Source organism: Cyprinus carpio, chromosome B4, assembly GCF_018340385.1.
Source record: "Cyprinus carpio isolate SPL01 chromosome B4, ASM1834038v1, whole genome shotgun sequence".
NCBI lineage: Eukaryota > Metazoa > Chordata > Actinopteri > Cypriniformes > Cyprinidae > Cyprinus > Cyprinus carpio.
In genome coordinates, this window is record NC_056600.1 from 334192 (window position 1) to 339705 (window position 5514).

At 44.2% G+C, this 5514-nt stretch overlaps 1 pseudogene; it reads left to right on the forward strand.

Moving 5' to 3' along the window:
* The first annotated feature begins 1468 nt into the window (after positions 1 to 1468).
* Positions 1469 to 4936, forward strand: LOC109069794 (annotated as a pseudogene).
* Positions 4937 to 5514: the final 578 nt, after the last annotated feature.

Sequence of the window (5514 nt, forward strand, 5' to 3'; positions counted from 1 at the left end):
GGAACTCTTAGTGAGGTAGATAAAATGTTTTGTGAATACTGGCCCACTGTGGTAGTTTTTAAGCCCTGTTTCCCCTTCTGTTCTTTGTCACATATCTGTTATGACTGACCTTGCATTAGAAAGTGGTTGTATTATCTTTCTGTTGATCTCCAGTGTTTCCTTGTGGATTTAAATAAAGACCACTTACTTTGTACTCCTTTGTCATGTGCCTCAAAATAACAACTACAATCAGTATTATAGCTGTAATGTAAAGTATTAGTTAAAGCATATTAATCCAATAATATTTTTGAATTAATAAATAAATAAGACGTGGTTTAAATGTTATGGTAAAATCATACCCATATAAAAATAAAAACAACAAAATATCTATCTTGGCTCAGTGCAACTATTATGAGCATTAGCCTCTTTAATATACAGGATGTTTATGTACATGTTCCACATTCACTGGAATTTCTATGTCATTACTACCAAAGCCAAGGTGTTATTCTCATTTCCAGTGATGGAAACTCCAAGAAGGCAATGTTATGTAATTGATTAATTAATAGGTGGGGGCCCATAAATACTCTAAAGGGCTTCTGATCGGTTGAGATGAAAAGATGTCTTGACACGCACGATAAACTTTTCCTTAAAAAACAGCCTGAAAATAATAGCCTAAACATTCGAAAAACCCGAACAACTCACTTTGTTTCTCTTGTCTAGGAAAACATCTTTGAGCTCGTGGTATTTCTACCATTAAGCATTTTTTTTTATTTTTTCTCTAATAATACTTAATTTCTGCTACTGCATCGGGGAACTTATAAATCAAATGTACTGAATAATTTGGTCATTATATTTGTTCAGTAGTTCTTCCTTTGCTTTTCTCTCGCATTTCTCAAAATAGTCAGAGTTCATTTTATTATATCTGTATAACACCAGTGTTCAATTAACTTAAAAGCCAGTTTCCTCCTATCCACTCATTCGGAAAAAAATCTCTATTCCTTCAAGAAAAATATGCCACAAGGCTGCAGTCCGTGACGATATCTTTGGCCAACAGTTTAGAAAGAACCATCAAAAAACCAACGCCGGCAGATTACATGCACAGGAAGAGCAGCCAACCAGTCTTAATGTGTCTTCATGGAAAGCACTGAGCACGCAGCATATCTGAAGAATCTCTTTCCTGTGGAATCTTGTGTCGGCTAGATTAGACCAAACATAAAATCTAACAAGCTCAGCGCAGGATCCGCAGGGGGGGTTGGGCGGCAGCGCGCCCTCCAGCACGCGCTGGCTAGGCCCGCCGGCGCAGAGGGCCGCCAGCCGGATGGCCGCTCCGCCGACCCCGCGACACGCGCCCGCCCACTCGCGAGGCGCAGCTCCGGGGGCCGCGCGCACTGTCCCCGATGAACGACGCCAGGCCGCGCCTCTCCTCTGCAACCCTTTGTACGGCGGTCAGCGCTCTTGATGCGACCCCTTTCTCGTCCACCACGTGTACATGGCACAACATCGGTGCCAGCATTGTCAACAGGCCCAGATCCTGACGGCGGGCGTGTGGAATGAACTGTGTGATGCCGAGCACATGGGACCTATGGCCGTTGTAAAAGTCCACGACTCACAAAACAGCGACATGCACCCAAGGACTTACCGAGGCTGGCCTTGTGTGGGTTGTCGGCTGACGGGCGCGCGTCATCCATAACTAGTGATCAGCTTCATGTTGTAATTGCTACTGACGTTTTGTGGGATGCCAGTGTGTCGCGGCTGTCTTAAAGTGAAAGAGTCCGCATGGGCTCAAAGTGCTGATCCTGGGAGTAATCCTGTGCATTGTAAGCTGGGAGTCACGTGTCTCATGCCCTGGTCTGCTGGTCCTCAAGCCTACAACATCTCAGATTTCCAGGGAGCGTGTTCTCCCCCTCAACGGACAAATCGAGACGCAAAGAGAGGGAGACTTGGGGTGGGAAACCAGTATATTGGTCTGCTGGGGGCAGCCGTCAGGGATCTCTTCTGTTTAGTGGAGATCATTTTGTGTACTTGCCTCTGCCCACCAAGTTAAGATATGTATTAATCCAAATTACCCAGGTGGCATGTCGCGCCCCGGGCGCGGCCTGGCGACACGGCGTCCGCCCACGCGCAGCGCTCCCGCATTGGCCCGAGAGTCCGTCAACGTTCCCGCCCCCATGCGGGGGGGGGGCGCTAAAAAGAACGCCCGGGGCGGGCGCCGCGCCGAGCGCGGAGGCCACCGGGTGCAGGGCACCTGGTAGCTGGGGGGGGGGGCAGCACCCCGACCTGTTCGCCTCTAATGCGAAAGCCTGTAGGGCCACGTGTGCGGGGGGAAAAGGGGGTCCCGGGGGAGGGGGGGGGGGAGTCCTTCCTGCCACGGGCGGGGACAGCGTGTCCGTTTGGCGGAGGAAGCCCGCCACACGGGCAGCCTGCTTAAATACCGCCCACAGCTTACCTGACGGCGTATTACTGAGCTTATTGCCTAACAGGCCTATCCCGCACACCAACCCAACTTTACTCCCCCTTTTCCCATGACACTAATTACTCTTTACTAATTGACAATATTTCAAACTGACACTTTCTCTGAAAGAGCATTTGATATGAAAATCGTCTATATATTTCAGTTGTTTTGATTAACTAAAAATGTACCTTGTATAATAATTCTGTAAGTAATGTTGTGATATTTGCGTTGAGGTGTCTTATGCTTTGTTAGACTTGCCCTAGGAGGGTGGGGAGCCCTCTGAGGACTCGAAGGGGAATGGGTGTTGGAAAAATTCGGTGGTATTGTGTCTGTCCAAGGTCCGCATCGCCTTTCAAGTGTGTTAAACTGGTAGAGAGATTATGTAAATGCTAATAGACTCTGTATGTGTAGGGTTCACCGGAGTGGGTGAACTGTACAAGTGGTGGTTTCACTTTTTGTTGCAAACGCCTTTTCGTTTCTGAAAGGCTTTTTGTTTTTTTTTTTTTTTTTTTTTTTTTTTTTTTTTTTGAACAGAATGTATAAACTTTGCTTCTCAGTTGGGGAAGATTTTTGACAATATGTATAAACTTTGGATCTTTACATTGTGCTTGTTCAATAAATACCATTTCTTCCTTGATTATTATTTAAATGATCTCAGAGTTTCATTTGATTAACATTTTTCTATATGCTTCACTCTCTCTGAAACTTTTGCATTAATCCTTTATGCAGCGCCCAGCTGTCAAGCGACCCAAAAATGTGGATCACGACAAATTAAAATATCATGTTAATTTGAAATGGCATGTAATTTGAAAATGTGTTTTCATCATCTTAATGCTTACTTAGAAAGCACAATGAATTCTGCCGGAATATTAACAGAAATAAATATTCAAATTCCATTGTTAATGTAGCATGGCGTTATGTTTTAATTACAGTAGTCAAACACAAACAATAAAAAATAATTTAATGTATGTCAAGGAAGCATTTCCATTGCCATCAATGATCCACTGATGGTGTTGTCACAGGCTTCAGTTTGTTTTGTTGTTGATGGTTTTAAGTTTGCGGTTTTCCGGTTTGGGTCTTGTCTTTTCCTTATTTGGTCACCTTCCGGTCCTTGTTTATTTTCGATTAATTAAACCCTTGGCATCTGTTGTTTTGTAATCATCCAATGTATAATCGTTCCTGCCTGTTCAGTTATCATTTTGTCTGTGGGGGTTCACGTGCGTACATGTCTCAGTGGCTTCTGTTTGATGTTTCAGGCTCTCAACTGGCGTTTTTTGTTGTGAAATGTCGCCCCTGTGCGGTTTTCTTTAACTAATAGACTATTAAAGGCTTTCTCCCTACATCTCGTTTCCACATCTTTCGCCACCAGGACATCATGCGGGGTATGAAATGGCTTGATATTTTTAAGCCTTATTTTTAGCTTCATAGATTTTTTGTTTTGAGCGACTCCACCAGCCAGTGTGGGTGTGTTGTATCAACTAAATCAGCTGCTTCGGTTCATGACTTGGTCCCTTGTGTATTTGTGTGACTACTTTATGTGTCAGATTCCTCGTTTCATATGTGTACGCACCGGTACAACCCTGGGGGCGAAACTGCACTCCCCCCTAACCAACTACTCTCAGTTTCCCAGGCCGAGCCGCCTTAGTACTCCTCCCTTCAGGAGACAACTGTCTGCTTGTTATTACACTAACGTGACCGTCCGCGAGTCCAAAACACTTCTTCTGTTATTTTCTATAAGGCCATGAAAGCCTGGAGCAAGCTAGGAACAAATGGTATACATATTAGCCGACAGATCCTAGGCCTGTCCCTGGCACTTATTTGGTTTCTTGGGAGGCCGATAATCAGTTTTGTGCCCTTCCCAGGTGGAAGATGTCTGCATTCATTGGAGCAAACATCGTGACAGCACAGGTTTTCTGGGAAGGCTTGTGGATGAACTGTGTCGTCCAGAGCACAGGACAGATGCAGTGCAAAATTCTGACTCACGCCTCCTGGCTTTACTCTCAGGACTTGCAGGCTGCTCGGGCTCTTGTGATCATCCGGTTAGGTCGCCATTATTGTCTGCATCTTTTGGGCTCATCCTGGGGATTGCCGGTGGAAAATGAAACAACTTTGTTGAGAGAGAAAGACAGCAGCAGTAAAGGTGGCTCTCGCCAGTGGTGTGATCTTCATCATTGCTGGAGTGCGTTTGGTCCTGGTCCCCGCCTGCTGGACAACTAACACCATCGTTAGGGGATTTCTACAATCCCATTCTCACAGATGGCCAATTGAGAGGGTTGGAGCTGGGCCCTCCGGGGCTATCTATATTGGATTCGGTGCGGCTAAAGCTGCGCGGCGCTGTTGCTTCCTGGGAGGGGAGGCATTCTGTGCAGCTCCTGCCCGCCTAAAAGATCCAGGACAACTACAACATCAAGTACTCCCAGCCACGGTCCATCGCCACCAGCAAAGCCTACGTCTGAAGATCAAACACGCAAAGACTTTTTACTTATAAAGACCCTTTTTTGTTAAACCTTTTTATTCCCACCTGTGGATTCTTTCCCCCAAGTTGAGAAACGCAAAGTGGAAAGACAGTTTATGATATGGTGTAGTTTATCTACTGAGATTTTTTTGTGTGACTTCTACAGATCACTGAAAGTGAAAGGGTGCATGTTGTAATGTGATGTGAGTGAATTCCAACTCAGGGAATATACCCTTTCCTGAAATGTTAACTGTGTTTTCAGAAACCATATGTTCTTGTAATTTATGTTTAATATGACAATATGAAATAGTTCCATTAATCATTATAGATGACTGACCATGTTACATAAATTAAGCCAAAGGCAATGGTTGTTTTATAAAATGGTGCATTCACCCTTCTACATTTTTTAAACATAAAATCAGTTAAATTTTACTCCTTACTGTCTTTTGTTTGTTAAAATAAATGTTTCTGTAAAACACTTAATTGATACTGCTTTTTTGACATCACTTTTTCATAATAACCAGTTTGAAAATTACTGAATATTCTCCACATTAAAGAAAACGGTTCACAGATCAACTTGCATTCGTCCGTCTGACCAGGTTACTAAAATGTTGACAATAATTACAGA